The 15827-nt window shown below is 44.3% G+C and overlaps 1 pseudogene across 1 annotated transcript; it reads right to left on the bottom strand.

Annotated features, from left to right (window-relative positions):
* Positions 1–9408: 9408 nt before the first annotated feature.
* Positions 9409–11277, bottom strand: LOC309353228 (7-alpha-hydroxycholest-4-en-3-one 12-alpha-hydroxylase pseudogene; annotated as a pseudogene). The gene has a single exon. The product of its transcript is annotated as a 7-alpha-hydroxycholest-4-en-3-one 12-alpha-hydroxylase pseudogene (transcript).
* Between the last annotated feature and the right edge of the window lie 4550 nt (positions 11278–15827).

The raw sequence follows: 15827 nt of genomic DNA, 5'->3' as shown, positions 1-15827 counted from the left end.
TTATCGGAGTTTGTAACCTGAAGCGTATGTAACCCAAGGTACCACTGTAATGGAATCATCTTCCCCATAGGGCTGTTCGGTCATACCTCGGGATAAATATGCTTCAGGATAAGTATTTTCGGGTTATGCTCCGGAAGTAACAGAGCATGTTACTTCCAGGTTTCGCCGCTCACGCATGCACAGACGGTCAAAATAATGACACGCGCATGCGCGGAAGCAACAAAACGCGACCCGCGCAGATGCGCAGTGGTGTCTTACGTTCTGTTCAGGATGTGAACAGGGCTCCGGAATGGATCCCGTTCACATCCTGAGGTACCACTGTACTTTCCCTGTTCCCTGTGACATCCACATTCCTACTGTCAGTATATTAGTAGCCGACATGTTGCTTGTTGTTGTTCAGTGTTCTGTTTTGCAACACAGGCGATTTTCTTTGGTGTACAAAGAAGTATGCTTGACATCTTCATTATATAGTTTTCACTGGATGCTAAATATGCACCTCTATACCCTGGCCTTTGACACCCTTGATATCAGTGTACTGGAAGAAGCAAAGATCACCAATGTTGAAGCAATGATTCTTCAACATCAACTTCATTGGACTGGTCATGTTGTGCAGATGCCTGATCATCGCCTTCCAAAGCAACTACTCTATTCCCAACTTAAAAATGGAAAGCGTAGTGCTGGTGGTCAACAAAAGAGGTTTAAAGACTGTCTCAAGGCAAATCTAAGAAAATGTTGTATAAACACTGACAACTGGGAAACACTGGCCTGTGAGTGCTCTAGTTCAGTGTTTCCCAACCTTGTGCCTCCAGCTGTTTTTGGACTACAATTCCCATCATCCCTGACCACTGGTCTTGCTAGTCAGGGATGATGGGAGTTGTAGTTCAAAAACATCTGGAGGCACAAGGTTGGGAAACACTGCTCTAGTTGGAGAACAGCCTTTACCAAAGGTGTCACAGGCTTTGAAGACACTCAAACTCAGGATGAAAGGGAGAAACGTGCTAAGAGGAAGGCACGCTTGGCAAATCCACACCGTGATCAGTTCCCGCCCAGAAACCAATGTCCCCACTGTGAAAGGACATGTGGATCCAGAATTGGCTTCCACAGTCACTTACGGGATCATTGTTAAAACCGTGTTTATGGAAGACAATCTTACTCGGCTATGAGTGATCGCCAAAGAAGAATAGATCTTAAAACACTCCATCAGATTTTCTTGACTGTTTTATTTATTTATTTATTTGTTTGTTTGTTTGTTTAAATTTATATTCAGTTTGATTGTAAAGAGCAAACCTCAAAGTAATTTACAAAAGATAAAACAATAAAATTAGTAAAATTAATTAGTTAATCCGTGAAAACAATTACAATCTATAAAACACGATTAACAAAACAACTAAAAAGTAAGCTAAACAGCACAGTTATGGCAAAAGTCATATTACAGGGTTCATAATCTATAAAACAATATTGTCAACATAAACAAAACAGCAACCAAAAAATAAACTAAGCACTGTTGAATTCATACACTCCCACCCAACCCCATGACTCATATCTTTCACTCTATTTAATTCACGTAAAGACACATATGGGACGTGGGTGGCACTGTGGGTTAAACCACAGAGCCTAGGACTTGCCGATCAGAAGGTCAGCGGTTCGAATCCCTGTGATGGAGTAAGCTCCTGTTGCTCGGTCCCTGCTCCTGCCAACCTAGCAGTTCGAAAGCACGTCAAAGTGCAAGTAGATAAATAGGTACCACTCTGGCGGGAAGGTAAACGGTGTTTCCATGCGCTGCTCTGCTTCACCGAAAGCTGTACACTGGCTTCCTAGGCCAATAAAGCGAGATGAGCGCCGCAACCCCAGAGTCGGCCACAGCTGGACCTAATGGTCAGGGGTCCCCTTTAAAGACACATACACACTGCAGCAGCAGTTCCCTTCTGGTTTCTTGGATGGGCAGCACAGGTGAAACCACCCGCCCCGTGATGACAGACAAAGTCTCTCTCCCCTCACAGTTCTTCCACTGGAAAGAACCTATGAAGGCTTCTAGGGCTATAGGGTAGGGCAAGGCAGGTGGGAAAAGCCATTGCCTGGTGGCCAGTACCATGGGTCCAGAGCTGGTTTCATTAGAAGCAATCACACCACTGCCTTTTTCAATGCAGCAGGGACCCATCCTCTTTGCCAATGATGCATTAACAGCCTTCCTCTGCTAAATTTAATAGGCCAGGATGGACAAGGGTCAAGGTCAGGCAAAACCTTGTCCACGTCACGTGATTGCATACTGATCCCACAAAACATCCTCAAGAGGTCCTTCCCCAACAATGGGAGGCAGTAACCTCCGAACTGTCTGAGATAACTCCACCATCCAGCTTCTGGAGGGTCAGGGACTGGCAGGATGTTGGTGAGTATGGATCAAGGGGAGTCCAACTGGAGAGTCCAACTTGGGAGAGATGATCAGTGGTTTGTGAGGACCTGTACTAACCAGGAGGCAAGAATCAGAGGCAGGTGAAGATTCAGAGCTGGAGGAAGAGGCAGGGCAGGCAAGTGAAGGGCCGGGTGCTTCCCCAACCTCTCCTGTACCACTGGCTCCAAGAACCAGGAGAGAACTGAAACAGGAAGAGCAGGGGCAGCTTCCATGATAGCGTAGCCTCTGGCTACATGCATGCAGCCCATTGGGAGAAGGTGAAGAAACTGGAGGAAGGGGAGGGGTCCCATGTTGCAGACCTGGGAATAGGTGCCTGGGTGCCTGATTGGTGGGCATGGGTCATCAGAGCTGCAGAAGTGACTTTTGAGGCATTCCCAAAGTAAAGGAAGGATTGGACTCTGATTAATAAGAATACACACAGAGGCTTGAACCAGCAAGACTCTGGGAAGGGTGTGTATAATAATCTCTGCCCCTCTACCCCTCGGCCCAGGTCGTTTTATTCACAAAAGAACTTTTTACAGAGTGTTCGTAAGAACCAATCAGATTTCTTCTGAGCATTTCAACAAACCCAGGTGGGGACAAACTACCAAAATTAATTAAGCACGGGGTAAACAAAGAACAGAACTACAAAGGAGTACATTTGGCAACCCTGGGAGGTGATAAACAAGCAATATACATGATATTGGATGCCAGGAAGACAGCGATCATTATCACCTTTATGTGAGATCTGTTTCTTGGCCCTAAGATTAATATCCTGGGATTAACATATCAGAAAGGCTATTTCAAAGAAGTTTGCCCACTATCTTTATGGCCCAGAAGCCTGCCTAGCGAAGCAACTGGGCTGTGTACGTGACTGGTGTAGAAAGAGAAATGGGCAGTAGAGGAAATGGCCAGAGATGCAGAGGGTTGTGGGATTTGGTCAGAAATTATTGTCAATGGATCAAACCCAGTCAACACAATGCATTCTTCATGGACACAATGGATTGATGCATATTTTATAATTCCTCATAGTTATCCCACCTGACCCCACACTCTAGATATTTGCACTCCTACAACTTTGGCAATAAGGACTTAATTCTCTTTTTTTAAAAAAAAAAACTTTTTATTAAGTTCCTTTTTTAAAAAAACAAAAACATACAGAATGAAGGAACAAAAACATACAAACGAACAACAAAGAAAAAGAAAGAAAAAAAGAAAAAAGACAAAGCAACCCCTAAAAAAAGAAAACAAACAGAAAACAAAATCAACATCAATTTATAACGTAACATTGATTGACTTCCCTCCATCTCGGTTTTGGGCTATATATCCACAATACCTTTCTGCGGTATCTTTTTCCAACCTCTCTCTATACATCGCAGGCTTTATGTTACACCTACTGTGATTTTAATATTTCCTAAATTTGCTTCTATGTATGTTATGAATTTGTTCCAATCGTTAATAAACTTTGCATTTTTTTGATGCCTGATTTTTTGTGTCATCTTTGCTAATTCTACATATTCGAATAACTTAATTTGCCATTCTCTACTAGTTGGGAAGACGGTAGGGACGCAGGTGGCGCTGTGGGTTAAAGCCTCAACGCCTAGGACTTGCCGATCGAAAGGTCGGCGGTTCGAATCCCTGCGGCGGGGTGCGCTCCCGCTGCTCGGTCCCAGCGCCTGCCAACCTAGCAGTTCGAAAGCACCCTCGGGTGCAAGTAGATAAATAGGGACCGCTTACCAGCGGGAAGGTAAACGGCATTTCCGTGTGTGGCTCTGGCTCGCCAGAGCAGCGATGTCACGCTGGCCACGTGACCCGGAAGTGTCTCCGGACAGCGCTGGCCCCTGGCCTCTTGAGTGAGATGGGCGCACAACCCCAGAGCCTGGCAAGACTGGCCCTTACGGGCAGGGGTACCTTTACCTTTACCTTTTACAGTTGGGATATTAGGGGTTTTCCAATTTTGCGCTAGCAATATCCTGGCGGCTACCGTTGCATATTGGAACATTATTTGGTCTTCTATCTTGATCTCCTCTCCGACCATTCCTAGGAGGAAGGCTTCGGGTTTTGGGGGGAAAGTATATTTCAATTTTTTTTTAATTCATCATAAATAAGTCCCCAAAACCTTTTCACTTCTTCACAAGCCCACCACATGTGGTGGAAATCACCCTCTTTTGTTTTGCATTTCCAGCATGTTTTGTCCCCGGTCTTATACATTTTTTCCAATTCCACAGGGGTGATGTACCATCGATACATCATTTTTTCCATATTTTCTCGGAGTCCAACACATGCTGTGAACTTGATATCCTGACAATAAGGACTTAATTCTCAGCTGTGTGCATTCCTTGACTAGGAACAGCCCTTGTAAAACGAGCCTTTTCTGCTGCCCACACTGATCAGCATATTCCTACCAATTCTCACCAACGTTCAGTTGGCTTCAAGGCAAGACTTGCTCCACCTACTCTCTAGCTTTCATCCAGCTTGTTTCGTAGCCTGGAGCTCTTCAGAGAGCCAAGAAGTTGCTCGGACTCAATGATCTGTTTCATCTCACTGTTCTCCCCTGGAAAGTCCCCCAGAGCATTCAAGAACACATCAGGGTTCATCAGTTTCTGAGCACAGGTCATCTGTTTTGGCCCATCACCTTTACAGGGAGAAACTGTATGCTATTCTATAGGATACCAAACGAGCGTCAACCAGTCTCTTGTTTATGTGGGTGCATCACAAGAACTTCAAAGCACGGCAAGACGAAAGGACTGTGGGAAGTTAATATCAGTGTTGCAATAAAAGGATTAAGAAGAAGAAAAACACTGATCTGAGAGAAGATCTTAGCCAAGAAAATATAATCTCAGGAAGAAATTAATATTAGCTAGTGTGTACGACTAACCTAGGAAGACTCTGAAACTAGGGGTAGTGGAGCAATTTAGGTCGGTACAGTGGTTCCTCTACAGTGGTACCTCAGGTTAAGTACTTAATTCATTCCGGAGGTCCGAATTTAACCTGAAACTGTTCTTAAACTGAAGCATCACTTTAGCTAATGGGGCCTCTTGCTGCTGCCGCGCCGCCGGAGCACAATTTCTGTTCTCATCCTGAAGCAAAGTTCTTAACCTGAAGCACTATTTCTGGGTTAGCGGAGTCTGTAACCTGAAGCGTATGTAATCTGAAGCATATGTAACCTGAGGTACCACTGTACTTAGGTTCACCTCTGGTTACGTATTCTTTGGGATACGTACGTGGCAAACCCAGAAGTATTTTTCCGGGTTTTGCCCCTTGTGCATGCTCAGAAGTGCTCTACACACCACATGCATGCACAGAAGAGCTAAACTGCACCGCGCGCATGGGCAGAAGCAGCATCTCCAGTTGTGAATCCCTCGGGATCTGACCGGAGCTGCGGAATGGATCCCGTTCGCAACTGGAGGTACCACTGTAATTCGTACTGCAAACTGAAATGTGGTTATCCTTCAAGATTCTCTGAATTTTGGACTGCACTTCCCCAACTTAACAAGTTGTAAAAAAATGCAAATTGCGGGGCTGGGGGCAGACAAATTTCATGGGTGACAAGCAGCAGATATCATGATCACAATTACTATAATCATTACTACAACAATTACTAAAGCAACTAGAGGTTGATTTTAACTATCTTGTTTATGTGTGTGAGTGCTGAAAACTTCAAGGCGTGACTACTGCAAAAGCAACAACAGTCAGATTAATATCAGGGCTCAGATTAATATCATGAATATGAGTTAATGATAACCGTGAGAAGTTGTGAGGCATCACCAGCTTCAAGAGGATCCGAAGTCTCTTGCAACACAAAATGACAGTCTTTAGAAAGACGTTATTATGGATTTCTGATTACGGGTTTCTAAGCTAATGAAATTCCAAAAGGAGAACCAGTTTTGCAGTTTCTGCTCCCTCCCCAAAGCTGGATAAGGGAGATAAACACCTGTTTCCCTCCTATTGTGCCCCCTTCTCGATCATTTGTGCAAAATGAATGCTCCCTACAATAAATTGTTGAAATTGTTGAAATAGCGGCATTTAAAAGAGGCAGGTTTAACTAACAGCATCAATTTATAGTGATGGGATGACATGGCACTTTGAAAAGCACTTAGAAATGGATGATGTGATAATTAAAACATAGAACGGGTTTCTAAAAAACTAGTCATGCCAGGTGAATCTCATTTCTTTTTTCTTTATTTTAGCTCTTGTTGTGATTCCTGTGGAAATTGTCCAGTTTGGTTGTGTATTTTTTAATGTTTTATTTAGTCTTTATGACTACTTTTGCTATGTTGCAGTTACATATTTTCTATGTTATAAGACACTTTCAGTATGGTTTGAACTGTGGAAAGGCGGCATACAAATAAAATTATGGCAGTATGTATGTATATGGGAGGATGCAGTCATGTGGGGATAGAATAAAGCTGCATAAATAATTCCTCATCAGTAAAGGTAAAGGGACCCCTGACCATTAGGTCCAGTCGTGGCTGACTCTGGGGTTGTGGCGCTCATCTTGCTTTACTGGCCGAGGGAGCCGGCGTACAGCTTCCGGGTCATGTGGCCAGCATGATTAAGCCGCTTCTGGCAAACCAGAGCAACGCGCGGTAACACCGTTTACCTTCCCTCCAGAGCGGTACCTATTTATCTACTTGCACTTTGACGTGCTTTTGAACTGCTAGGTTGGCAGGAACAGGGACCGAGCCATGGGAGCTCACCCCGTCGCGGGGATTCGAACCGCCGACCTTCTGATCAGCAAGTCCTAGTCTCTGTGTTTTAACCCACAGCGCCACCCGCGTCCCTGATGATATCTTGAGGGGTGGCTAAACCTATGCCCAGAAAATGTGAAGTCACATCCAAGTGTCGTTTTGGTCCCCCACCTTGATTCAAAAGGGCCAAACATAAATAGAGACTGCTGCCCCCACATTGAGAACCCTCATGCCATTTGGCAACCATCTCACGAGAAGCATCTGAACACATCGAGAAGAAATGGACAAACAGCTCCTCAATATACCATATTTTTTGCTCTATAAGACACACTTTTTTCCTCCTAAAAAGTAAGGGGAAATGTGTGTGCATCTTATGGAGCGAATGCAGGCTGCGCAGCTATCCCAGAAGCCAGAACAGCAAGAGGGATCGCTGCTTTCACTGCCCAGAGACCCATCTTGCTATTCTGGCTTCTGAAATTCAGAATATTTTTTTTCTTGTTTTCCTCCTCCAAAAACTCCACTTTTGCTCAAGGTGGAAGTGGGTTAGACTGAGACACAAGTCCTAATCCATTTCATACCCTTCTACCTTAGTCCACACCCTTCAAAAAGAAGATGTAGGCGTGAACAAGCTGGGAGGTGGGCTGGAAGCTTATTAGGTACTTTGTTCAGAGACCTTTAAGACTAATTTATTTTTGCCAAAGTCAGGGAGTAAGCTGCATGGAATTCAGTGTGGCTTAATTCTGAGCAGACATGTAGATGTGCACAGTTATTGCAGACAAACTCACTTCTATCCATGTAAAATTAAGTCACAATGAGCATGTTTGTGGGTTGTCACTGATAGTGTAGCCTCGGGAACCAAGAGTGCAGTCCTTAAAATGATGAAATATATCCTGGTAGAATACAATCCTATACATGTCTACTCAGCATAGGATTGCAGATTATCCTACATGTATAGGACTACAGAGGGATGCAGGTGGTGCTGTGGTCTAAACCACAGAGCCTAGGGCATCCAGTGAAAACTATATAATGAAGATGTCAAGCATACTTCTTTGTACACCAAAGAAAATCGCCTGTGTTGCAAAACAGAACACTCTGAACAACAACAAGCTACACGTCGGTTATTAATATACTGACAATATTTTTATAATACAGTCATACCTCATGTTACGTTTGCTTCATGATACGTTTTTTCAGGTTGTGTCCTGCGACAACCCAGAAGTACCAGAAAGGGTTACTTCTAGGTTTTGCCGCTCGTGCATGCACAGATGCGCAAAATGATGTCACGCGCATGCGCAGAAGTGGCAAATCACAAACTGTGCGTGCGCAGATGCCGCACTGCGGGTTGCATTCTATTCATGTTGCGAACGGGCCTCCGGAACAGATCCTGTTCACAACCAGAGGTACCACTGTACTATACTGTTTCAAAGTTCATACACAGAAAACATATACCGTATTTTTTGTTCTATAAGACTCACTTTTTCCCTCCTAAGAAGTAAGGGGAAATGTGTGTGCGTCTTATGGAGCGAATGCAGGCTGCACAGCTATCCCAGAAGCCAGAACAGCAAGAGGGATTGCTGCTTTCACTGCGCAGCGATCCCTCTTGCTGTTCTGGCTTCTGAGATTGAGAATATTTTTTTTTCTTGTTTTCCTCCTCCAAAAACGTCTTGTGGTCTGGTGCGTCTTATAGAGCGAAAAATACGGTAATATGCGCATGGAGTCACAAATTAAGAATCAAATAAATGTTACATAAACAGGAATGGTAGGAGTGATAAATCACTATCCGAAATCACTACAATGGAGGCAAAATGCCTTTCCACAGTCAATATCCTGAGATGATGGGTGCTCTGGACGACGCAAAAGGATGCTCTTAGCCCAGCAGCAAACAGAATAGTTCTTCCAGGATAATGAACTGTTTCAATGATAATTCTTCATCAGCAAATTAATTGTCCCCACAGGTACATCAAATAGCCATGGATCAGCAATCACTACTTTTAAGTTATGTTTGGAAAAGCATAGCTGTTTGGGCAGGGATCTCCGTAGCGTATTAGCTGCCACCCTCCCTCCTCAAATATTCAAGGAACATGGAAGCAACCACAGAGCCTAGGGCTTGCCGATCGAAAGGTTGGCGGTTTGAATCCCCGCGACGGGGTGAGCTCCCGTTACTCTGTCCCTGCTCCTGCCAACCTAGCAGTTTGAAAGCACATCAAAGTGCAAGTAGATAAATAGGTACCACTCCAGTGGGAAGGTAAACGGCGTTTCCGTGCGCTTCTCTGGTTCACCAGAAGTGGCTTAGTCATGCTGGCCACATGACCCAGAAGCTGTACGCAATTTCTGTTCTCATCCTGAAGCAAAGTTCTTAACCCGAGGTACTATTTCTGGGTTAGCGGAGTCTGTAACCTGAAGTGTCTGTAACCTGAAGCATCTGTAACCAGAGGTACCACTGTATTTCACTTTACAACCGCAGCCGATATCTGAACTTGATATCATGAGAAGGATGCGTAGCTCCAAAGCCACAGCGGCTTCCATCTACTGGTGGGATTTCCTCTTCTGCATTGACCAGTTCCATGTCAAAGCAGGTGAGCATCAGGATCACAAACATCTTCAATTCACTAACAGCAAAGAATCGCCCAGGGCAAATAGACGGCCCTCCGCCAAAAGGCATAGTGTATTGCTTGAGCTTTTTCCCATTCTTATAGAACTCTCTTTTGGTGCCATCTGGGTTCAAGAACCTGTCATATTTGAATGTGTGAGGATCAGGGTAGATTTCTGGGTCCATATGCAGTCCAAGGAAGGGGAAAAGAAGAAGTTGGTCTCCTTTGCGAAAAATATATTCCCTCCCATCAGACATTTTAAGATCTGTATCCTGCATCACACTTCTGAACAGGAACGGACTCACTTTCAAGCGCAGTGTTTCTTCTATTGTACTGTCCAGAAGAGGAGTCTTTATTGTTTCCAGGGACACATCGATGATGGGGCTCCCTGGATTCACTTCCTGGCCAGTCTCTCTCAGTACTCGGTCCACTTCTTCCCTCACTGCCTTCTTTGCTTCTGGATACTTCAGGAGATGCACAAGAACCCAGAAGGCAGCTGGACCAGTGTTGGCTTGAGATGCCCAGAGGAGAAGAAACATAAATTGTGTCCTCATCTTTTCAGTCATCCCAATCTCAGCCATTTGCTGATCTTGCTCAACTATCCACTTGCTGATGTTATCCTTCTTGCATATCTTTTCTACCGACAATTTGTCCCAGAAGAAGTTCCTCAGCCTTTCCATTTCCTTTTTGCCCTGAGGTTCCATGATCCCAAGGGCCATTTGGGGAAATAAGTGATCAAATTTCTGAAAATTCCCAAAGAACTCTCCACATTGTGTTAATGTATTCTCCTTAGCATTTCCCTTGTCTAGCTCAGTTCCAAACAAAGCCAGAAAAGCAGCCTGGAATATTGTTTTGTAGCTAAAGTACAGGAGTCCATCCTGCTGCCAGTGTCTCTTATTCTCACCTGAATCCTGGCTGTGGAACATCACAGTCTTCAATTTCTCCATCATCACCTGATTTAGGACAGCTAGACCCTTACCTCTCAGATATTCCTTGCTTATCTTTTTCAAAATATGGTGATGAGAGTCAGTCGGTTGAAAAGCAAAAACATTTAAAACTATCATTGATCCAAACTTATCAAAATCCAATTTGTCGGGTGATTCTTTCAGTATTGGTTCATAGGAATCAGCATCCGCCAGAAAATGTATATAATTGCCGCCAACCAGCAGTGTGAAGATATCCCCATGTTTCTTCCGCATCACTTCCAACAATTCAGCAGGGTTTTTCTTGAATTTAATCGCATGTCCCAGCCATGGAATGAAGCCTTTGTCCAGCGGAGGTTCTTTGGGTCTCCTCTTGCGAAATGCTCCAACTGTATGGAGCCAACCAAGTAGGATTGCAAAGAGGGAAGAAAAGAAAGCACAAAGTACAGTCTCCCAGAAATTCATCCCTGATGCTCTGGAAGAAACACTGTAAAGTTAAATGGAACAAGAGGCGTACTTATAAAGCAGTCAAATAGATGGCAGATCAGGTTGTGCAACTGTCTAATTCCATTTCTGGGCTGTCAAAGGGAGTTGTGCTTTTGCTCCTGACATTCCAGTATTCGTGTTTCCCTCCTTCCTTATGTCCACTGCTCCCACTGTTTGAAAAAGAAAAACCCTGAGCCACATTAGATATCACTGTGGAAAACTATATGTTATTACATAGGTAAAGGGACCCCTGACCATTAGGTCCAGTCGTGGCCAACTCTGGGGTTGCGGTGCTCATCTCACTTTATTGGCCGAGGGAGCTGGTGTACAGCTTCCAGGTCATGTGGCCAGCATGACTAAGCTGCTTCTGGAGAACCAGAGCAGCGCACGGAAATGCCGTTTACCTTCCCGCCGGAGCAGTACCTATTTATCTACTTGCATTTTGATGTGCTTTCGAACTACTAGGTTGGCAGGAGCAGGGACCGAGCAATGGGAGCTCACCCTGTCGCGGGGATTCAAACCACCGACCTTCTGATTATCAAATCCTAGGTTCTTTGGTTTAACCCACAGTGCCGCCCGCGTCCCTATGTTATTACATGTTCTTGCCCAAATAGAATTGAATGTGGAGCAAGTTCCTACGGGTGCTCATGGCAATGGTTCCAAGTTGCGCACCACGCCTGGTGTAATGCCGCAAAAATTCTCCTCCTGAAAAAAGAGGGTGTGTTGGCAATGTTGTTGTTGATCCCTGGAATGTGAGATGTTGAAAAGGTGATGCTAGCTTCCAGGCATTCCAAGCCAAAGTGCCAAACTAGACACACCACTCATTCCAAGTGGAAAGATTGCCTCTTACTCCCAGCCTTCTTATTAATGCAGGAGCCCATTAATCCAGCCACAGTTTATCATTAAGGAGGTCCCAGCAAGCCTTGCAGTTGTTGGGTGCCCAGTAGTGGATGGCCTTTCATAAATGATGGCCCTACCATCACCTGGCCTGCAATATTACCCCTGGTCGTTGGGCAGTATTGTTAATACCGAATATCTGTGGCTCTCCAGAATTTCAGATGGGAATGTCTTCCCAGATCTCCCTTTCACAGGGGTGAAACTAGGCTTTATTCCACCCAAGTCAAAGACCCAGTTTGGCAAAAACAAAAAAACCACCTGCATTTGCATACTTATACACACACAAGCTGGGAGCCTCAATGGCGCCCCCTGGAGGCTTCACTGGGGGGGGGGGACTGAGTCATAGGACGTCCCCATTCCCAAAATTCTTAGATTACAATTACTGACCTCAGCATTCCCGAACCATTTTAGGTCCCTTGTGATGTCAACATCATCCAACAAAATATTTATAGAGCTAAAACGCCTTTCCTGCTGAACCTGTAATTAACAATTGGGGCCAAGGTATAGACTAATGTAACCTATTTCCTTTCTAGCATTTGACAGTTCCAATTCACATTCTCACCTTTGCTATTCAGTGATAGAGTATGAGCTTCCTATTTTAAAGGTTCTTCCATTCTTGGCACCTCCTAGCACACCAGGTAAGGTAGAGAAAATATCAGAACCCGAGCTCACTCACATCCCTACACATCCTTCACGCGTCTTGCTTCTTATTTTACTTCTTGCTTGGGTTCAGCAGAAGACAGCCCATTCCAATTTACCATATTTTAAGCTCCATAAGACGCACCTAGTTTTTAGAGGAGGAAAACAAGGGGGAAAGTATTCTGAACGAAACAGTGGATGTATGATTTTTATGGTTCATGGTGTGGCCACAGACATGTGATTTGACGGTGAGTTTGGGTTAGCCCAATGCAAAAATCCTGAGGATCCATGTGGATCCATGCTTTGTAACCACGTTTTTGTGCCATTGCGGCCCCACAAAACAGTGGATGTGTGTGTTCTTGGGTACAGGCTGTAGCCATGGACATGCTATGTGATCTAATGGTGAATTTGGGGTGACCCAAAGCAAAAATCCTGAGGATCCATTTGGATCCATGCTTTGTAACCATGTTTTTGCACCATTGCGGCCCCAGGCAACAGTGGGTGGGTGATTTTTGGGGGGCCAGGCTGTAGCCATGGACATGCTATGTGATCTGATGGTGAATTTGGCGTGACCCAATGCAAAAATCATGAGGATCCATAAGATGCACATACATTTCCTCTTACTTTTTAGGAAGAAAAAAGTGTGCCTTATGGAGCGAAAAATACGGTAGTCATTGAAAATGTGCACATATCTCTTTTGTGCACATATCTCTTTTCTCGTTCTGCCCAGACGCTGAGGTCCAGTGCCGAGGGCCTTCTGGCGGTTCCCTCATTGCGAGAAGCAAAGCTACAGGGAACCAGGCAGAGGGCCTTTTCAGTAGTGGCGCCCGCCCTGTGGAACGCCCTCCCATCAGATGTCAAAACGATAAACAACTACTTGACATTCAGAAAACATCTTAAGGCAGCCGTGTTCAGGGAAGTTTTTAATGTATGATATTTTAGTGTTTCCTGGTTTCTATGGAAGCCGCCCAGAGTGGCTGGGGGGGGGGGGCAGCCAGATGGGCGGGGTATAAATAATAAATTATTATTATTATTATTATTATTATTATTATTATTATTATTATTATTATTATTATTATTATTATTGTGGCTTACCACTTACTTTGCCCTGTAACTCCAGGGAAACAAACACTTAATTTTCAAGCACTTTTTGTGTATATATAGTTTAAGAGAGTGTGTCATAGGAAAAAAAAAAGATCTCCAGTTTCCCCATTTCATTGTGGCTAATAACACCGAGCCAAGCAGAACAAAGCCTTTTGCTGCTTTATGGCTGCTCCAGTCAACCGCATTGTACTATAACTGGCTGACACGTTGATGAAGACAAGTTACTACTGGAAAGCACCTGACTCTACAACACAAGACAGAGCAAGCAGAGATCAAAGCTCAACAGAGAACAGATCAGTGGCTAACCTTAGACACTAAGGTTAAGGCAGTCTGATCTTAGTGGAAGAAAAGCCACAAAACAAAGCTCCACTTGAGAAAACACGTCGCCTTCCCCAAATACTGGTTGTGGCGGCAGCACACAGCAACAACTCTAGGCCAGGCAGAACTTGTCTCATGAGAGAATGAAGGAAGGATAGCTTATTGGTTGCAGCTGGGGAAAGGGCTAAAAGGTCTTCTTCTTCTTTGGTGATTCCTCGTAGACGTGTAAAATTGTCTTCCATAAACACGGTTTTAACAATGAATCCATAAGTGACTGTGGAGGCCAATTCTGGGACCAAACGTCCTTCCACAGTGGGGACATTGGTTTCCGGCTGGGAGTTGATTATGAGTCATGGGGCTAGGGGTGGGAGTGTATGAATTCAACAGTTCTTAGTTTATTTTTTGGTTGCTGTTTTGCTAATGTTGACAATATTGTTTTCTAGATTATGAACCCTGTAATGTGACTTTTGCTATAATTGTGCTGTTTAGCTTACTTTTTAGTTGTTTTGTTAATCGTGTTTTATAGATTGTAAATGTTTTCGCAGATTAACTAATTAATTTTACTAATTTTATTGTTTGATCTTTTGTAAATTACTTTGAGGTTTTGCTCTTTACAATCAAACTGAATATAAATTTAAACAAACAAAGAAAGAAATAAAACAGTCAAGAGAATGTGATGGAGTGTTTTAAGATATAATCTTCTTTGGCGATCACTCGTAGCCAAGTAAGATTGTCTTCCATAAACACGGTTTTAACAATGAGCCCATAAGTCATTGTGGAGGCCAATTCTGGATCCACACATCCTTCCATAGTGGGGACATTGGTTTCTGGCGGGAGTTGATCACAGTGTGGATTTGCCAAGCGTGCCTTCCTCCTAGCATGTTTCTCCCTTGCGTCCTGAGTTCGAGTGTCTTTAAAGCCCATGACACCTTTGGCAAAGGCTGTTCTCCAACAGGGGCACTTGCAGGCAAGTGTACACATGCAGCTGCCACAGAGCTCACATATTGCCTCCACTGGAGTTTTTAGAGATTCCAATGCCCTTTTCTCCAGGGAAGTAGAAGGAAAATTCATTGAGACATTGCTAATCCTGTGGTGATTGGGTGGCAAATTTGGTGTCCCTAAAAACACTACAAGACCTGGATGCAAGTCAGAATACAGGAATACTAATTCTCCCAAGAAGGTCCAGATAGTTAAAGCTATGGTTTTCCCAGTAGTGATGTATGAAAGTGAGAGCTGGACCATAAAGAAGGCTGATCGCCAAAGAATTCATGCTTTTGAATTCTGGTGCAGGAGGAGACTCTTGAGAATCCCATGGACTGCAAGAAGATCAAACCTATCCATTCTTAAGGAAATCAGCCCTGAGTGCTCACTGGAAGGACAGATCCTGAAGCTGAGGCTCCAATACTTTGGCCACCTCATGAGAAGAGAAGACTCCCTGGAAAAGACCCTGATGTTGGGAAAGATGGAGGGCACAAGGAGAAGGGGACGACAGAGGACGAGATGGTGGGACAGTGTTCTCAAAGCTACTAACATGAGTTTGACCAAACTGCAGGAGGCAGTGGAAGACAGGAGTGCCTGGCGTGCTCTGGTCCATGGGGTCACGAAGAGTCGGACACGACTAAACGACTAAACAACAACAATTCTCCCAAGTAGAATCTGCCAGTGATTCTCTTTAAACTATTTCAAAGCTATTACCAGCTCAGTAGGTTGTGGACTGCAACTTTATTTGCCACCACAATTGAAGTTCTGACAAAGTTAGGTCAGTACTTTTCCTCAAGGTGCTTCAATG

Source organism: Podarcis melisellensis, assembly GCF_964234715.1.
Source record: "Podarcis melisellensis genome assembly, chromosome: 12".
NCBI classification, from domain to species: Eukaryota; Metazoa; Chordata; class Lepidosauria; order Squamata; family Lacertidae; genus Podarcis; species Podarcis melisellensis.
This window is presented reverse-complemented; position numbering and strand designations above follow the sequence as displayed.